Source organism: Spermophilus citellus (genome assembly GCF_964194105.1).
Source record: "Spermophilus citellus genome assembly, chromosome: 2".
NCBI lineage: Eukaryota > Metazoa > Chordata > Mammalia > Rodentia > Sciuridae > Spermophilus > Spermophilus citellus.
The window spans coordinates 105,119,616-105,140,357 of record NC_138183.1 but is presented as its reverse complement, the minus strand read 5'-3'; positions in this window follow the sequence as shown (position 1 = coordinate 105,140,357).

The following is a 20,742-nucleotide window of genomic DNA, read 5'->3' as shown; positions in this document are numbered from 1 at the left end:
AAGAGGAAACAAAACGTAGAGATAGAACGTGAAACTACTTTGTTGTGTCAAGTTTCAAGAAGCTAGCACAAACCGTGTTGGATTTAGAGTTCCAAATACATCTATCAATATAGGAGAAAACAGAGTGAAACCTAAAAATTCAAACTGTTACTGGAAATGAACGCTTCAACATTGAATAACGAAATTTGGGGAACCAAGTCGCCTTAGTGTACTGATCATTACCTGAAAGTATCATCCAGTTTGGGTGAAAAAATATTTGCTGAGATTTCTGGAGATTCGTAATTTTTGGAAGCTTGGCAACCCCTTTCCATGAAAGTGTTTCTCGCCAGTCACTGCTTAGGGCTACATCAAGAGGAAACACAACGCAGAGATAGAACGTGAAACTACTTTGTTGTGTCAAGTTTCAAGAAGCTAGCACAAACCGTGTTGGATTTAGAGTTCCAAATACATCTATCAATATAGGAGAAAACAGAGTGAAACCTAAAAATTCAAACTGTTACTGGAAATGAACGCTTAAACATAGAAGAACGAAATTTGGGGAACCACGTCGCCTTAGTGTACTGATCATTACCTGAAAGTTTCATCCAGTTTGGGTGAAAAAATATTTGCTGAGATTTCTGGAGATTCTTAATATTTGGAAGCTTGGCAACCCCTTTCCATGAAAGGGTTTCTCGCCAGTCACTGCTTAGGGCTACATCAAGAGGAAACAAAACGTAGAGATAGAACGTGAAACTATTTTGTTGTTTCAAGTTTCAAGAAGCTAGCAGAAACCGTGTTGGATTTAGAGTTCCAAATACATCTATCAATATACGAGAAAACAGAGTGAAATCTAAAAATTCAAACTGTTACTGGAAATGAACGCGAAAATATAGAAGAACGAAATTTGGGGAACCAAGTCGCCTTAGTGTACTGATCATTACCTGAAAGTATCATCCAGTTTGGGTGAAAAGATATTTGCTGAGATTATTGGAGATTCGTAATTTTTGGAAGCTTGGCAACCCCTTTCCATGAAAGAGTTTCTCGCCAGTCACTGCTTAGGGCTACATCTAGAGGAAACAAAACGTAGAGATAGAACGTGAAACTATTTTGTTTTTTCAAGTTTCAAGAAGCTAGCAGAAACCGTGTTGGATTTAGAGTTCCAAATACATCTATCAATATACGAGAAAACAGAGTGAAATCTAAAAATTCAAACTGTTACTGGAAATGAACGCTTTAACATAGAAGAACGAAATTTGGGGAACCACGTCGCCTTAGTGTACTGATCATTACCTGAAAGTATCATCCAGTTTGGGTGAAAAAATATTTGCTGAGATTTCTGGAGATTCGTAATTTTTGGAAGCTTGGCAACCCCATTTCATGAAAGTTTTTCTCGCCAGTCACTGCTTAGGGCTACATCAAGAGGAAACAAAACGTAGAGATAGAACTTGAAACTACTTTGTTGAGTCAAGTTTCAAGAAGCTACCACAAACCGTGTTGGATTTAGAGTTCCAAATACATCTATCAATATAGGAGAAAACAGAGTGAAACCTTAAAATTCAAACTGTTACTGGAAATGAACGCTTCAACATAGAAGAACGAAATTTGGGGAACCAAGTCGCCTTAGTGTACTGATCATTACCCGAAAGTATCATCCAGTTTGGGTGAAAAAATATTTGCTGAGATTTCTGGAGATTCGTAAATTTTGGAAGCTTGGCAACCCCTTTCCATGAAAGAGTTTCTCGCCAGTCACTGCTTAGGGCTACATCAAGAGGAAACAAAACGTAGAGATAGAACGTGAAACTACTTTCTTGTGTCAAGTTTCAAGAAGCTAGCAAAAACCGTGTTGGATTTAGAGTTCCAAATACATCTATCAATATAGGAGAAAACAGAGTGAAACCTAAAATTTCAAACTGTTACTGGAAATGAACGCTTCAACATACAAGAAGGAAATTTGGGGAACCACGTCGCCTTAGTGTACTGATCATTACCTGAAAGTATCATCCATTTTGGGTGAAAAAATATTTGCTGAGATTTCTGGAGATTCTTAATTTTTGGAAGCTTGGCAACCCCTTTCCGTGAAAGTGTTTCTCGCCAGTCACTGCTTAGGGATACATCAAGAGGAAACAAAACGTAGAGATAGAACGTGAAACTACTTTGTTGTGTCAAGTTTCAAGAAGCTAGCAGAAACCGTGTTGGATTTAGAGTTCCAAATACATCTATCAATATAGGAGAAAACAGAGTGAAACCTAAAAATTCAAACTGTTACTGGAAATGAACGCTTCAACATAGAAGAACGAAATTTGGGGAACCACGTCGCCTTAGTGTACTGATCATTACCTGAAAGTATCATCCAGTTTGGGTGAAAAGATATTTGCTGAGATTATTGGAGATTCGTAATTTTTCGAAGCTTGGCAACCCCTTTCCATGAAAGAGTTTCTCGCCAGTCACTGCTTAGGGCTACATCAAGTGGAAACAAAACGTAGAGACAGAACGTGAAACTACTTTGTTGTGTCAAGTTTCAAGAAGCTAGCACAAACCGTGTTGGATTTAGAGTTCAAAATACATCTATCAATATAGGAGAAAACAGAGTGAAACCTAAAATTTCAAACTGTTACTGGAAATGAACGCTTGAACATAGAAGAACGAAATTTGGGGAACCACGTCGCCTTAGTGTACTGATCATTACCTGCAAGTATCATCCAGTTTCGGTGAAAAAATATTTGCTGAGATTTCTGGAGATTCGTAATTTTTGGAAGCTTGGCAACACCTTTCCATGAAAGTGTTTCTCGCCAGTCACTGCTTAGGGCTACATCAAGAGGAAACAAAACGTAGAGATAGAACGTGAAACTACTTTGTTGTGTCAAGTTTCAAGAAGCTAGCACAAACCGTGTTGGATTTAGAGTTCCAAATACATCTATCAATATAGGAGAAAACAGAGTGAAACCTAAAAATTCAAAATGTTATTGGAAATGAACGCTTCAACATAGAAGAACGAAATTTGGGGAACCACGTCGCCTTAGTGTACTGATCATTACCTGAAAGTATCATCCAGTTTGGGTGAAAAAATATTTGCTGTGATTTCTGGAGATTCGTAATTTTTGGAAGCTTGTCAACCCCTTCCCATGAAAGTGTTTCTCGACAGTCACTGCTTAGGGCTACATCAAGAGGAAACAAAACGTAGAGATAGAACGTGAAACTACTTTGTTGTGTCATGTTTCAAGAAGCTAGCACAAACCGTGTTGGATTTAGAGTTCCAAATACATCTATCAATATAGGAGAAAACAGAGTGAAACCTAAAATTCAAACTGTTACTGGAAATGAACGCTTCAACATAGAAGAACGAAATTTGGGGAACCACGTCGCCTTAGTGTACTGATCATTACCTGAAAGAATCATCCAGTTTGGGTGAAAAAATATTTGCTGAGATTATTGGAGATTCGTAAATTTTGGAAGCTTGGCAACCCCTTTCCATGAAAGTGTTTCTCGCCAGTCACTGCTTAGGGCTACATCAAGAGGAAACAAAACGTAGAGATAGAACGTGAAACTACTTTGTTGTGTCAAGTTTCAAGAAGCTAGCACAAACCGTGTTGGATTTAGAGTTCCAAATACATCTATCAATATAGGAGAAAACAGAGTGAAACCTAAAATTTCAAACTGTTACTGGAAATGAACGCTTCAACATAGAAGAAGGAAATTTGGGGAACCACGTCGCCTTAGTGTACTGATCATTACCTGAAAGTATCATCCAGTTTGGGTGAAAAAATACTTGCTGAGATTTCTGGAGATTCTTAATTTTTGGAAGCTTGGCAACCCCTTTCCCTGAAAGTGTTTCTCGCCAGTCACTGCTTAGGGATACTTCAAGAGGAAACAAAACGTAGACATAGAACGTGAAACTACTTTGTTGTGTCAAGTTTCAAGAAGCTAGCACAAACCGTGTTGGATTTAGAGTTCCAAATACATCTATCAATATAGGAGAAAACAGAGTGAAACTTAAAAATTCAAACTGTTACTGGAAATGAACGCTTCAACATAGAAGAACGAAATTTGGGGAACCACGTCGCCTTAGTGTACTGATCATTACCAGAAAGTATCATCCAGTTTGGGTGAAAAAATATTTGCTGAGATTTCTAGAGATTCGTAATTTTTGGAAGCTTGGCAACCCCTTTCCATGAAAGTGTTTCTCGCCAGTCACTGCTTAGGGCTGCATCAAGAGGAAACAAAACATAGAGATAGAACGTGAAACTACTTTGTTGTGTCAAATTTCAGGAAGCTAGCACAAACCGTGTTGGATTTAGAGTTCCAAATACATCTATCAATATAATTGAGAAAACAGAGCGAAACCTACAAATTCAAACTGTTACTGGAAATGAACGCTTCAACAAAGAAGAACGAAATTTGTGGAACCATGTCGCCTTAGTGTACTGATCATTACCTGAAAGTATCATCCAGTTTGGGTGAAAAAATATTTGCTGAGATTTCTGGAGATTCGTAATTTTTGGAAGCTTGGCAACCCCTTTCCATGAAAGTGTTTCTCGCCAGTCACTGCTTAGGGCTACATCAAGAGGACACAAAAAGTAGAGATAGAACGTGAAACTATTTTTTTGTGTCAAGTTTCAAGAAGCTAGCACAAACCGTGTTGGATTTAGAGTTCCAAATACATCTATCAATATAGGAGAAAACAGAGTGAAACCTAAAAATTCAAACTGTTACTGGAAATGAACGCTGCAACATAGAAGAACGAAATTTGGGGAACCAAGTCGCCTTAGTGTACTGATCATTACCTGAAAGTATCATCCAGTTTGGGTGAAAAAATATTTGCTGAGATTTCTGGAGATTCGTAATTTTTGGAAGCTTGGCAACCCCTTCCCATGAAAGTGTTTCTCGCCAGTCACTGCTTAGGGCTACATCAAGAGGAAACAAAACGTAGAGATAGAACGTGAAACTACTTTGTTGTGTCAAGTTTCAAGAAGCTAGCACAAACCGTGTTGGATTTAGAGTTCCAAATACATCTATCAATATAGGAGAAAACAGAGTGAAACCTAAAAATTCAAACTGTTACTGGAAATGAACGCTTCAACATAGAATAACGAAATTTGGGGAACCAAGTCGCCTTAGTGTACTGATCATTACCTGAAAGTATCATCCAGTTTGGGTGAAAAAATATTTGCTGAGATTTCTGGAGATTCGTAATTTTTGGAAGCTTGGCAACCCCTTTCCATGAAAGTGTTTCTCGCCAGTCACTGCTTAGGGCTACATCAAGAGGAAACACAACGCAGAGATAGAACGTGAATCTACTTTGTTGTGTCAAGTTTCAAGAAGCTAGCACAAACCGTGTTGGATTTAGAGTTCCAAATACATCTATCAATATAGGAGAAAACAGAGTGAAACCTAAAAATTCAAACTGTTACTGGAAATGAACGCTTAAACATAGAAGAACGAAATTTGGGGAACCACGTCGCCTTAGTGTACTGATCATTACCTGAAAGTTTCATCCAGTTTGGGTGAAAAAATATTTGCTGAGATTTCTGGAGATTCTTAATATTTGGAAGCTTGGCAACCCCTTTCCATGAAAGGGTTTCTCGCCAGTCACTGCTTAGGGCTACATCAAGAGGAAACAAAACGTAGAGATAGAACGTGAAACTATTTTGTTGTTTCAAGTTTCAAGAAGCTAGCAGAAACCGTGTTGGATTTAGAGTTCCAAATACATCTATCAATATACGAGAAAACAGAGTGAAATCTAAAAATTCAAACTGTTACTGGAAATGAACGCTTTAACATAGAAGAACGAAATTTGGGGAACCACGTCGCCTTAGTGTACTGATCATTACCTGAAAGTATCATCCAGTTTGGGTGAAAAAATATTTGCTGAGATTTCTGGAGATTCTTAATTTTTGGAAGCTTGGCTACCCCGTTTCATGAAAGTTTTTCTCGCCAGTCACTGCTTAGGGCTACATCAAGAGGAAACAAAACGTAGAGATAGAACGTGAAACTACTTTGTTGAGTCAAGTTTCAAGAAGCTACCACAAACCGTGTTGGATTTAGAGTTCCAAATACATCTATCAATATAGGAGAAAACAGAGTGAAACCTTAAAATTCAAACTGTTACTGGAAATGAACGCTTCAACATAGAAGAACGAAATTTGGGGAACCCAGTCGCCTTAGTGTACTGATCATTACCTGAAAGTATCATCCAGTTTGGGTGAAAAAATATTTGCTGAGATTTCTGGAGATTCGTAATTTTTGGAAGCTTGGCAACCCCTTCCCATGAAAGTGTTTCTCGCCAGTCACTGCTTAATGCTACATCAAGAGGAAACAAAATGTAGAGATAGAACGTGAAACTACTTTGTTGTGTCAAGTTTCAAGAAGCTACCACAAACCGTGTTGGATTTAGAGTTCCAAATACATCTATCAATATAGGAGAAAACAGAGTGAAACCTAAAAATTCAAACTGTTACTGGAAATGAACGCGAAAATATAGAAGAACGAAATTTGGGGAACCAAGTCGCCTTAGTGTACTGATCATTACCTGAAAGTATCATCCAGTTTGGGTGAAAAGATATTTGCTGAGATTATTGGAGATTCGTAATTTTTGGAAGCTTGGCAACCCCTTCCCATGAAAGTGTTTCTCGCCAGTCACTGCTTAGGGTTACATCAAGAGGAAACAAAACGTAGTGATAGAACGTGAAACTACTTTGTTGTGTCAAGTTTCAAGAAGCTAGCACAAACCGTGTTGGATTTAGAGTTCCAAATACATCTATCAATATAAGAGAAAACAGAGTGAAACCTAAAAATTCAAACTGTTACTGGAAATGAACGTGAAAACATAGAAGAACGAAATTTGGGGAACCAAGTCGCGTTAGTGTACTGATCATTACCTGAAAGTATCATCCAGTTTGGGTGAAAAGATATTTGCTGAGATTATTGGAGATTCGTAATTTTTGGAAGCTTGGCAACCCCTTTCCCTGAAAGTGTTTCTCGCCAGTCACTGCTTAGGGCTACATCAAGTGGAAACAAAACGTAGAGATAGAACGTGAAACTACTTTGTTGTGTCAAGTTTCAAGAAGCTAGCACAAACCGTGTTGGATTTAGAGTTCCAAATACATCTATCAATATAGGAGAAAACAGAGTGAAACCTAAAATTTCAAACTGTTACTGGAAATGAACGCTTGAACATAGAAGAACGAAATTTAGGGAACCACGTCGCCTTAGTGTACTGATCATTACCTGAAAGTATCATCCAGTTTCGGTGAAAAAATATTTGCTGAGATTTCTGGAGATTCTTAATTTTTGGAAGCTTGGCAACCCCTTTCCATGAAAGAGTTTCTCGCCAGTCACTGCTTAGGGCTACATCTAGAGGAAACAAAACGTAGAGATAGAACGTGAAACTATTTTGTTTTTTCAAGTTTCAAGAAGCTAGCAGAAACCGTGTTGGATTTAGAGTTCCAAATACATCTATCAATATACGAGAAAACAGAGTGAAATCTAAAAATTCAAACTGTTACTGGAAATGAACGCTTTAACATAGAAGAACGAAATTTGGGGAACCACGTCGCCTTAGTGTACTGATCATTACCTGAAAGTATCATCCAGTTTGGGTGAAAAAATATTTGCTGAGATTTCTGGAGATTCTTAATTTTTGGAAGCTTGGCAACCCCATTTCATGAAAGTTTTTCTCGCCAGTCACTGCTTAGGGCTACATCAAGAGGAAACAAAACGTAGAGATAGAACTTGAAACTACTTTGTTGAGTCAAGTTTCAAGAAGCTACCACAAACCGTGTTGGATTTAGAGTTCCAAATACATCTATCAATATAGGAGAAAACAGAGTGAGACCTTAAAATTCAAACTGTTACTGGAAATGAACGCTTCAACATAGAAGAACGAAATTTGGGGAACCAAGTCGCCTTAGTGTACTGATCATTACCCGAAAGTATCATCCAGTTTGGGTGAAAAAATATTTGCTGAGATTTCTGGAGATTCGTAATTTTTGGAAGCTTGGCAACCCCTTCCCATGAAAGTGTTTCTCGCCAGTCACTGCTTCGGGCTACATCAAGAGGAAACAAACCGTAGAGATAGAACCTGAAACTACTTTGTTGTGTCAAGTTTCAAGAAGATAGCACAAACCGTGTTGGATTTAGAGTTCCAAATACATCTATCAATATAGGAGAAAACAGAGTGAAACCTAAAAATTCAAACTGTTACTGGAAATGAACGCTTCAACATAGAAGAACGAAATTTGGGGAACCAAGTCGCCTTAGTGTACTGATCATTACCTGAAAGTATCATCCAGTTTGGGTGAAAAAATATTTGCTAAGATTTCTGGAGATTCGTAATTTTTGGAAGCTTGGCAACCCCTTCCCATGAAAGTGTTTCTCGCCAGTCACTGCTTAGGGTTACATCAAGAGGAAACAAAACGTAGAGATAGAACGTGAAACTACTTTGTTGTGTCAAGTTTCAAGAAGCTAGCACAAACCGTGTTGGATTTAGAGTTCCAAATACATCTATCAATATAGGAGAAAACAGAGTGAAAACTAAAAATTCAAACTGTTACTGGAAATGAACGCGAGAATATAGAAGAACGAAATTTGGGGAACCAAGTCGCCTTAGTGTACTGATCATTACCTGAAAGTATCATCCAGTTTGGGTGAAAAGATATTTGCTGAGATTATTGGAGATTCGTAATTTTTGGAAGCTTGGCAACCCCGTTTCATGAAAGTTTTTCTCGCCAGTCACTGCTTAGGGCTACATCAAGAGGAAACAAAACGTAGAGATAGAACGTGAAACTACTTTGTTGAGTCAAGTTTCAAGAAGCTACCACAAACCGTGTTGGATTTAGAGTTCCAAATACATCTATCAATATAGGAGAAAACAGAGTGAAACCTAAAAATTCAAACTGTTACTGGAAATGAACGCTTCAACATAGAAGAACGAAATTTGGGGAACCCAGTCGCCTTAGTGTACTGATCATTACCTGAAAGTATCATCCAGTTTGGGTGAAAAAATATTTGCTGAGATTTCTGGAGATTCGTAATTTTTGGAAGCTTGGCAACCCCTTCCCATGAAAGTGTTTCTCGCCAGTCACTGCTTAGTGCTACATCAAGAGGAAACAAAATGTAGAGATAGAACGTGAAACTACTTTGTTGTGTCAAGTTTCAAGAAGATAGCACAAACCGTGTTGGATTTAGAGTTCCAAATACATCTATCAATATAGGAGAAAACAGAGTGAAACCTAAAAATTCAAACTGTTACTGGAAATGAACGCTTCAACATAGAAGAACGAAATTTGGGGAACCAAGTCGCCTTAGTGTACTGATCATTACCTGAAAGTATCATCCAGTTTGGGTGAAAAAATATTTGCTGAGATTTCTGGAGATTCGTAATTTTTGGAAGCTTGGCAACCCCTTCCCATGAAAGTGTTTCTCGCCAGTCACTGCTTAGGGTTACATCAAGAGGAAACAAAACGTAGAGATAGAACGTGAAACTACTTTGTTGTGTCAAGTTTCAAGAAGCTAGCACAAACCGTGTTGGATTTAGAGTTCCAAATACATCTATCAATATAGGAGAAAACAGAGTGAAACCTTAAAATTCAAACTGTTACTGGAAATGAATGCTTCAACATAGAAGAACGAAATTTGGGGAACCAAGTCGCCTTAGTGTACTGATCATTACCCGAAAGTATCATCCAGTTTGGGTGAAAAAATATTTGCTGAGATTTCTGGAGATTCGTAATTTTTGGAAGCTTGGCAACCCCTTCCCATGAAAGTGTTTCTCGCCAGTCACTGCTTCGGGCTACATCAAGAGGAAACAAACCGTAGAGATAGAACCTGAAACTACTTTGTTGTGTCAAGTTTCAAGAAGATAGCACAAACCGTGTTGGATTTAGAGTTCCAAATACATCTATCAATATAGGAGAAAACAGAGTGAAACCTAAAAATTCAAACTGTTACTGGAAATGAACGCTTCAACATAGAAGAACGAAATTTGGGGAACCAAGTCGCCTTAGTGTACTGATCATTACCTGAAAGTATCATCCAGTTTGGGTGAAAAAATATTTGCTAAGATTTCTGGAGATTCGTAATTTTTGGAAGCTTGGCAACCCCTTCCCATGAAAGTGTTTCTCGCCAGTCACTGCTTAGGGTTACATCAAGAGGAAACAAAACGTAGAGATAGAACGTGAAACTACTTTGTTGTGTCAAGTTTCAAGAAGCTAGCACAAACCGTGTTGGATTTAGAGTTCCAAATACATCTATCAATATAGGAGAAAACAGAGTGAAACCTAAAAATTCAAACTGTTACTGGAAATGAACGCGAGAATATAGAAGAACGAAATTTGGGGAACCAAGTCGCCTTAGTGTACTGATCATTACCTGAAAGTATCATCCAGTTTGGGTGAAAAGATATTTGCTGAGATTATTGGAGATTCGTAATTTTTGGAAGCTTGGCAACCCCTTTCCATGAAAGTGTTTCTCGCCAGTCACTGCTTAGGGCTACATCAAGTGGAAATAAAAAGTAGAGATAGAACGTGAAACTACTTTGTTGTGTCAAGTTTCAAGAAGCTAGCACAAACCGTGTTGGATTTAGAGTTCAAAATACATCTATCAATATAGGAGAAAACAGAGTGAAACCTAAAATTTCAAACTGTTACTGGAAATGAACGCATGAACATAGAAGAACGAAATTTGGGGAACCACGTCGCCTTAGTGTACTGATCATTACCTGAAAGTATCATCCAGTTTCGGTGAAAGAATATTTGCTGAGATTTCTGGAGATTCTTAATTTTTGGAAGCTTGGCAACCCCTTTCCATGAAAGTGTTTCTCGCCAGTCACTGCTTAGGGCTACATCAAGAGGAAACAAAACGTAGAGATAGAACGTGAAACTATTTTGTTGTTTCAAGTTTCAAGAAGCTAGCAGAAACCGTGTTGGATTTAGAGTTCCAAATACATCTATCAATATAGGAGAAAACAGAGTGAAACCTAAAAATTCAAACTGTTACTGGAAATGAACGCGAGAATATAGAAGAACGAAATTTGGGGAACCAAGTCGCCTTAGTGTACTGATCATGACCTGAAAGTATCATCCAGTTTGGGTGAAAAGATATTTGCTGAGATTATTGGAGATTCGTAATTTTTGGAAGCTTGGCAACCCCTTTCCATGAAAGTGTTTCTCGCCAGTCACTGCTTAGGGCTACATCAAGTGGAAATAAAAAGTAGAGATAGAACGTGAAACTACTTTGTTGTGTCAAGTTTCAAGAAGCTAGCACAAACCGTGTTGGATTTAGAGTTCAAAATACATCTATCAATATAGGAGAAAACAGAGTGAAACCTAAAATTTCAAACTGTTACTGGAAATGAACGCATGAACATAGAAGAACGAAATTTGGGGAACCACGTCGCCTTAGTGTACTGATCATTACCTGAAAGTATCATCCAGTTTCGGTGAAAGAATATTTGCTGAGATTTCTGGAGATTCTTAATTTTTGGAAGCTTGGCAACCCCTTTCCATGAAAGTGTTACTCGCCAGTCACTGCTTAGGGCTACATCAAGAGGAAACAAAACGTAGAGATAGAACGTGAAACTATTTTGTTGTTTCAAGTTTCAAGAAGCTAGCAGAAACCGTGTTGGATTTAGAGTTCCAAATACATCTATCAATATACGAGAAAACAGAGTGAAATCTAAAAATTCAAACTGTTACTGGAAATGAACGCTTTAACATAGAAGAACGAAATTTGGGGAACCATGTCGCCTTAGTGTACTGATCATTACCTGAAAGTATCATCCAGTTTGGGTGAAAAAATATTTGCTGAGATTTCTGGAGATTCGTAATTTTTGGAAGCTTGGCAACCCCTTCCCATGAAAGTGTTTCTCGCCAGTCACTGCTTAGGGTTACATCAAGAGGAAACAAAACGTAGAGATAGAACGTGAAACTACTTTGTTGTGTCAAGTTTCAAGAAGCTAGCACAAACCGTGTTGGATTTAGAGTTCCAAATACATCTATCAATATAAGAGAAAACAGAGTGAAACCTAAAAATTCAAACTGTTACTGGAAATGAACGTGAAAACATAGAAGAACGAAATTTGGGGAACCAAGTCGCGTTAGTGTACTGATCATTACCTGAAAGTATCATCCAGTTTGGGTGAAAAGATATTTGCTGAGATTATTGGAGATTCGTAATTTTTGGAAGCTTGGCAACCCCTTTCCCTGAAAGTGTTTCTCGCCAGTCACTGCTTAGGGCTACATCAAGTGGAAACAAAACGTAGAGATAGAACGTGAAACTACTTTGTTGTGTCAAGTTTCAAGAAGCTAGCACAAACCGTGTTGGATTTAGAGTTCCAAATACATCTATCAATATAGGAGAAAACAGAGTGAAACCTAAAATTTCAAACTGTTACTGGAAATGAACGCTTGAACATAGAAGAACGAAATTTAGGGAACCACGTCGCCTTAGTGTACTGATCATTACCTGAAAGTATCATCCAGTTTCGGTGAAAAAATATTTGCTGAGATTTCTGGAGATTCTTAATTTTTGGAAGCTTGGCAACCCCTTTCCATGAAAGAGTTTCTCGCCAGTCACTGCTTAGGGCTACATCTAGAGGAAACAAAACGTAGAGATAGAACGTGAAACTATTTTGTTTTTTCAAGTTTCAAGAAGCTAGCAGAAACCGTGTTGGATTTAGAGTTCCAAATACATCTATCAATATACGAGAAAACAGAGTGAAATCTAAAAATTCAAACTGTTACTGGAAATGAACGCTTTAACATAGAAGAACGAAATTTGGGGAACCACGTCGCCTTAGTGTACTGATCATTACCTGAAAGTATCATCCAGTTTGGGTGAAAAAATATTTGCTGAGATTTCTGGAGATTCTTAATTTTTGGAAGCTTGGCAACCCCATTTCATGAAAGTTTTTCTCGCCAGTCACTGCTTAGGGCTACATCAAGAGGAAACAAAACGTAGAGATAGAACTTGAAACTACTTTGTTGAGTCAAGTTTCAAGAAGCTACCACAAACCGTGTTGGATTTAGAGTTCCAAATACATCTATCAATATAGGAGAAAACAGAGTGAAACCTTAAAATTCAAACTGTTACTGGAAATGAACGCTTCAACATAGAAGAACGAAATTTGGGGAACCAAGTCGCCTTAGTGTACTGATCATTACCCGAAAGTATCATCCAGTTTGGGTGAAAAAATATTTGCTGAGATTTCTGGAGATTCGTAATTTTTGGAAGCTTGGCAACCCCTTCCCATGAAAGTGTTTCTCGCCAGTCACTGCTTCGGGCTACATCAAGAGGAAACAAACCGTAGAGATAGAACCTGAAACTACTTTGTTGTGTCAAGTTTCAAGAAGATAGCACAAACCGTGTTGGATTTAGAGTTCCAAATACATCTATCAATATAGGAGAAAACAGAGTGAAACCTAAAAATTCAAACTGTTACTGGAAATGAACGCTTCAACATAGAAGAACGAAATTTGGGGAACCAAGTCGCCTTAGTGTACTGATCATTACCTGAAAGTATCATCCAGTTTGGGTGAAAAAATATTTGCTAAGATTTCTGGAGATTCGTAATTTTTGGAAGCTTGGCAACCCCTTCCCATGAAAGTGTTTCTCGCCAGTCACTGCTTAGGGTTACATTAAGAGGAAACAAAACGTAGAGATAGAACGTGAAACTACTTTGTTGTGTCAAGTTTCAAGAAGCTAGCACAAACCGTGTTGGATTTAGAGTTCCAAATACATCTATCAATATAGGAGAAAACAGAGTGAAACCTAAAAATTCAAACTGTTACTGGAAATGAACGCGAGAATATAGAAGAACGAAATTTGGGGAACCAAGTCGCCTTAGTGTACTGATCATTACCTGAAAGTATCATCCAGTTTGGGTGAAAAGATATTTGCTGAGATTATTGGAGATTCGTAATTTTTGGAAGCTTGGCAACCCCGTTTCATGAAAGTTTTTCTCGCCAGTCACTGCTTAGGGCTACATCAAGAGGAAACAAAACGTAGAGATAGAACGTGAAACTACTTTGTTGAGTCAAGTTTCAAGAAGCTACCACAAACCGTGTTGGATTTAGAGTTCCAAATACATCTATCAATATAGGAGAAAACAGAGTGAAACCTAAAAATTCAAACTGTTACTGGAAATGAACGCTTCAACATAGAAGAACGAAATTTGGGGAACCCAGTCGCCTTAGTGTACTGATCATTACCTGAAAGTATCATCCAGTTTGGGTGAAAAAATATTTGCTGAGATTTCTGGAGATTCGTAATTTTTGGAAGCTTGGCAACCCCTTCCCATGAAAGTGTTTCTCGCCAGTCACTGCTTAGTGCTACATCAAGAGGAAACAAAATGTAGAGATAGAACGTGAAACTACTTTGTTGTGTCAAGTTTCAAGAAGATAGCACAAACCGTGTTGGATTTAGAGTTCCAAATACATCTATCAATATAGGAGAAAACAGAGTGAAACCTAAAAATTCAAACTGTTACTGGAAATGAACGCTTCAACATAGAAGAACGAAATTTGGGGAACCAAGTCGCCTTAGTGTACTGATCATTACCTGAAAGTATCATCCAGTTTGGGTGAAAAAATATTTGCTGAGATTTCTGGAGATTCGTAATTTTTGGAAGCTTGGCAACCCCTTCCCATGAAAGTGTTTCTCGCCAGTCACTGCTTAGGGTTACATCAAGAGGAAACAAAACGTAGAGATAGAACGTGAAACTACTTTGTTGTGTCAAGTTTCAAGAAGCTAGCACAAACCGTGTTGGATTTAGAGTTCCAAATACATCTATCAATATAGGAGAAAACAGAGTGAAACCTTAAAATTCAAACTGTTACTGGAAATGAATGCTTCAACATAGAAGAACGAAATTTGGGGAACCAAGTCGCCTTAGTGTACTGATCATTACCTGAAAGTATCATCCAGTTTGGGTGAAAAGATATTTGCTGAGATTATTGGAGATTCGTAATTTTTGGAAGCTTGGCAACCCCTTTCCATGAAAGTGTTTCTCGCCAGTCACTGCTTAGGGCTACATCAAGTGGAAATAAAAAGTAGAGATAGAACGTGAAACTACTTTGTTGTGTCAAGTTTCAAGAAGCTAGCACAAACCGTGTTGGATTTAGAGTTCAAAATACATCTATCAATATAGGAGAAAACAGAGTGAAACCTAAAATTTCAAACTGTTACTGGAAATGAACGCATGAACATAGAAGAACGAAATTTGGGGAACCACGTCGCCTTAGTGTACTGATCATTACCTGAAAGTATCATCCAGTTTCGGTGAAAGAATATTTGCTGAGATTTCTGGAGATTCTTAATTTTTGGAAGCTTGGCAACCCCTTTCCATGAAAGTGTTTCTCGCCAGTCACTGCTTAGGGCTACATCAAGAGGAAACAAAACGTAGAGATAGAACGTGAAACTATTTTGTTGTTTCAAGTTTCAAGAAGCTAGCAGAAACCGTGTTGGATTTAGAGTTCCAAATACATCTATCAATATAGGAGAAAACAGAGTGAAACCTAAAAATTCAAACTGTTACTGGAAATGAACGCGAGAATATAGAAGAACGAAATTTGGGGAACCAAGTCGCCTTAGTGTACTGATCATGACCTGAAAGTATCATCCAGTTTGGGTGAAAAGATATTTGCTGAGATTATTGGAGATTCGTAATTTTTGGAAGCTTGGCAACCCCTTTCCATGAAAGTGTTTCTCGCCAGTCACTGCTTAGGGCTACATCAAGTGGAAATAAAAAGTAGAGATAGAACGTGAAACTACTTTGTTGTGTCAAGTTTCAAGAAGCTAGCACAAACCGTGTTGGATTTAGAGTTCAAAATACATCTATCAATATAGGAGAAAACAGAGTGAAACCTAAAATTTCAAACTGTTACTGGAAATGAACGCATGAACATAGAAGAACGAAATTTGGGGAACCACGTCGCCTTAGTGTACTGATCATTACCTGAAAGTATCATCCAGTTTCGGTGAAAGAATATTTGCTGAGATTTCTGGAGATTCTTAATTTTTGGAAGCTTGGCAACCCCTTTCCATGAAAGTGTTTCTCGCCAGTCACTGCTTAGGGCTACATCAAGAGGAAACAAAACGTAGAGATAGAACGTGAAACTATTTTGTTGTTTCAAGTTTCAAGAAGCTAGCAGAAACCGTGTTGGATTTAGAGTTCCAAATACATCTATCAATATACGAGAAAACAGAGTGAAATCTAAAAATTCAAACTGTTACTGGAAATGAACGCTTTAACATAGAAGAACGAAATTTGGGGAACCACGTCGCCTTAGTGTACTGATCATTACCTGAAAGTATCATCCAGTTTGGGTGAAAAAATATTTGCTGAGATTTCTGGAGATTCGTAATTTTTGGAAGCTTGGCAACCCCTTCCCATGAAAGTGTTTCTCGCCAGTCACTGCTTAGGGTTACATCAAGAGGAAACAAAACGTAGAGATAGAACGTGAAACTACTTTGTTGTGTCAAGTTTCAAGAAGCTAGCACAAACCGTGTTGGATTTAGAGTTCCAAATACATCTATCAATATAGGAGAAAACAGAGTGAAACCTAAAAATTCAAACTGTTACTGGAAATGAACACGAAAACATAGAAGAACGAAATTTGGGGAACCAAGTCGCCTTAGTGTACTGATCATTACCTGAAAGTATCATCCAGTTTGGGTGAAAAGATATTTGCTGAGATTATTGGAGATTCGTAATTTTTGGAAGCTTGGCAACCCCTTTCCATGAAAGTGTTTCTCGCCAGTCACTGCTTAGGGCTACATCAAGTGGAAACAAAACGTAGAGATAGAACGTGAAACTACTTTGTTGTGTCAAGTTTCAGGAAGCTAGCACAAACCGTGTTGGATTTAGAGTTCAAAATACATCTATCAATATAGGAGAAAACAGAGTGAAACCTAAAATTTCAAACTGTTACTGGAAATGAACGCTTGAACATAGAAGAACGAAATTTGGGGAACCACGTCGCCTTAGTGTACTGATCATTACCTGAAACTTTCATCCAGTTTCGGTGAAAAAATATTTGCTGAGATTTCTGGAGATTCGTAATTTTTGGAAGCTTGGCAACACCTTTCCATGAAAGTGTTTCTCGCCAGTCACTGCTTAGGGCTACATCAAGAGGAAACAAAATGTAGAGATAGAACGTGAAACTACTTTGTTGTGTCAAGTTTCAAGAAGCTAGCACAAACCGTGTTGGATTTAGAGTTCCAAATACATCTATCAATATAGGAGAAAACAGAGTGAAACCTAAAAATTCAAACTGTTACTGGAAATGAACGCTTCAACATAGAAGAACGAAATTTGGGGAACCAAGTCGCCTTAGTGTACTGATCATTACCTGAAAGTATTATCCAGTTTGGGTGAAAAAATATTTGCTGATATTTCTGGAGATTCGTAATTTTTGGAAGCTTGGCAACCCCTTCCCATGAAAGTGTTTCTCGCCAGTCACTGCTTAGGGCTGCATCAAGTGGAAACAAAATGTAGAGATAGAACGTGAAACTACTTTGTTGTGTCAAGTTTCAAGAAGCTAGCACAAACCGTGTTGGATTTAGAGTTCCAAATACATCTATCAATATAGGAGAAAACAGAGTGAAACCTAAAAATTCAAACTGTTACTGGAAATGAACGATTCAACATAGAAGAACGAAATTTGGGGAACCAAGTCGCCTTAGTGTACTGATCATTACCTGAAAGTATCATCCAGTTTGGGTGAAAAAATATTTGCTGAGATTTCTGGAGATTCTTAATTTTTGGAAGCTTGGCAACCTGTTTCCCTGAAAGTGTTTCTCGCCAGTCACTGCTTAGGGATACATCAAGAGGAAACAAAACGTAGAGATAGAACGTGAAACTACTTTGTTGTGTCAAGTTTCAAGAAGCTAGCACAAACCGTGTTGGATTTAGAGTTCCAAATACATCTATCAATATAGGAGAAAACAGAGTGAAACATAAAATTTCAAACTGTTACTGGAAATGAACGCTTCAACATAGAAGAAGGAAATTTGGGGAACCACGTCGCCTTAGTGTACTGATCATTACCTGAAAGTATCATCCAGTTTGGGTGAAAAAATATTTGCTGAGATTTCTGGAGATTCTTAATTTTTGGAACCTTGGCAACCCGTTTCCATGAAAGTGTTTCTCGCCAGTCACTGCTTAGGGATACATCAAGAGGAAACAAAACGTAGAGATAGAACGTGAAACTACTTTGTTGTGTCAAGTTTCAAGAAGCTAGCACAAACCGTGTTGGATTTAGAGTTCCAAATACATCTATCAATATAGGAGAAAACAGAGTGAAACCTAAAAATTCAAACTGTTACTGGAAATGAACGCTTCAACATAGAAGAACGAAATTTGGGGAACCACGTCGCCTTAGTGTACTGATCATTACCTGAAAGTATCATCCAGTTTGGGTGAAAAGATATTTGCTGAGATTATTGGAGATTCGTAATTTTGGAAGCTTGGCAACCCCTTTCCATGCAAGTGTTTCTCGCCAGTCACTGCTTAGGGCTACATCAAGAGGAAACAAAACGTAGAGACAGAACGTGAAACTACTTTGTTGTGTCAAGTTTCAAGAAGCTAGCACAAACCGTGTTGGATTTAGAGTTCCAAATATATCTATCAATATAGGAGAAAACAGAGTGAAACCTAAAATTTCAAACTGTTACTGGAAATGAACGCTTGAACATAGAAGAACGAAATTTGGGGAACCACGTCGCCTTAGTGTACTGATCATTACCTGAAAGTATCATCCAGTTTCGGTGAAAAAATATTTGCTGAGATTTCTGGAGATTCGTAATTTTTGGAAGCTTGGCAACCCCTTTCCCTGAAAGTGTTTCTCGCCAGTCACTGCTTAGGGCTACATCAAGAGGAAACAAAACGTAGAGATAGAACGTGAAACTACTTTGTTGTGTCAAGTTTCAAGAAGCTAGCACAAACCGTGTTGGATTTAGAGTTCCAAATACATCTATCAATATAGGAGAAAACAGAGTGAAACCTAAAATTTCAAACTGTTACTGGAAATGAACGCTTCAACATAGAAGAAGGAAATTTGGGGAACCACGTCGCCTTAGTGTACTGATCATTACCTGAAAGTATCATCCAGTTTGGGTGAAAAAATATTTGCTGAGATTTCTGGAGATTCTTAATTTTTGGAAGCTTGGCAACCCCGTTTCATGAAAGTTTTTCTCGCCAGTCACTGCTTAGGGCTACATCAAGAGGAAACAAAACGTAGAGATAGAACGTGAAACTACTTTGTTGAGTCAAGTTTCAAGAAGCTACCACAAACCGTGTTGGATTTAGAGTTCCAAATACATCTATCAATATAGGAGAAAACAGAGTGAAACCTTAAAATTCAAACTGTTACTGGAAATGAACGCTTCAACATAGAAGAACGAAATTTGGGGAACCCAGTCGCCTTAGTGTACTGATCATTACCTGAAAGTATCATCCAGTTTGGGTGAAAAAATATTTGCTGAGATTTCTGGAGATTCGTAATTTTTGGAAGCTTGGCAACCCCTTCCCATGAAAGTGTTGCTCGCCAGTCACTGCTTAGGGCTACATCAAGAGGAAACAAAATGTAGAGATAGAACGTGAAACTACTTTGTTGTGTCAAGTTTCAAGAAGATAGCACAAACCGTGTTGGATTTAGAGTTCCAAATACATCTATCAATATAGGAGAAAACAGAGTGAAACCTAAAAATTCAAACTGTTACTGGAAATGAACGCTTCAACATAGAAGAACGAAATTTGGGGAACCAAGTCGCCTTAGTGTACTGATCATTACCTGAAAGTATCATCCAGTTTGGGTGAAAAAATATTTGCTGAGATTTCTGGAGATTCATAATTTTTGGAAGCTTGGCAACCCCTTCCCATGAAAGTGTTTCTCGCCAGTCACTGCTTAGGGTTACATCAAGAGGAAACAAAACGTAGAGATAGAACGTGAAACTACTTTGTTGTGTCAAGTTTCAAGAAGCTAGCACAAACCGTGTTGGATTTAGAGTTCCAAATACATCTATCAATATAGGAGAAAACAGAGTGAAACCTAAAAATTCAAACTGTTACTGGAAATGAACGCGAAAACATAGAAGAACGAAATTTGGGGAACCAAGTCGCCTTAGTGTACTGATCATTACCTGAAAGTATCATCCAGTTTGGGTGAAAAGATATTTGCTGAGATTATTGGAGATTCGTAATTTTTGGAAGCTTGGCAACCCCTTTCCATGAAAGTGTTTCTCGCCAGTCACTGCTTAGGGCTACATCAAGTGGAAACAAAACGTAGAGATAGAACGTGAAACTACTTTGTTGTGTCAAGTTTCAAGAAGCTAGCACAAACTGTGTTGGATTTAGAGTTCCAAATACATCTATCAATATAGGAGAAAACAGAGTGAAACCTAAAATTTCAAACTGTTACTGGAAATGAACGCTTGAACATAGAAGAACGAAATTTGGGGAACCACGTCGCCTTAGTGTACTGATCATTACCTGAAAGTATCATCCAGTTTCGGTGAAGAAATATTTGCTGAGATTTCTGGAGATTCGTAATTTTTGGAAGCTTGGCAACACCTTTCCATGAAAGTGTTTCTCGCCAGTCACTGCTTAGGGCTACATCAAGAGGAAACAAAATGTAGAGATAGAACGTGAAACTACTTTGTTGTGTCAAGTTTCAAGAAGATAGCACAAACCGTGTTGGATTTAGAGTTCCAAATACATCTATCAATATAGGAGAAAACAGAGTGAAACCTAAAAATTCAAACTGTTAC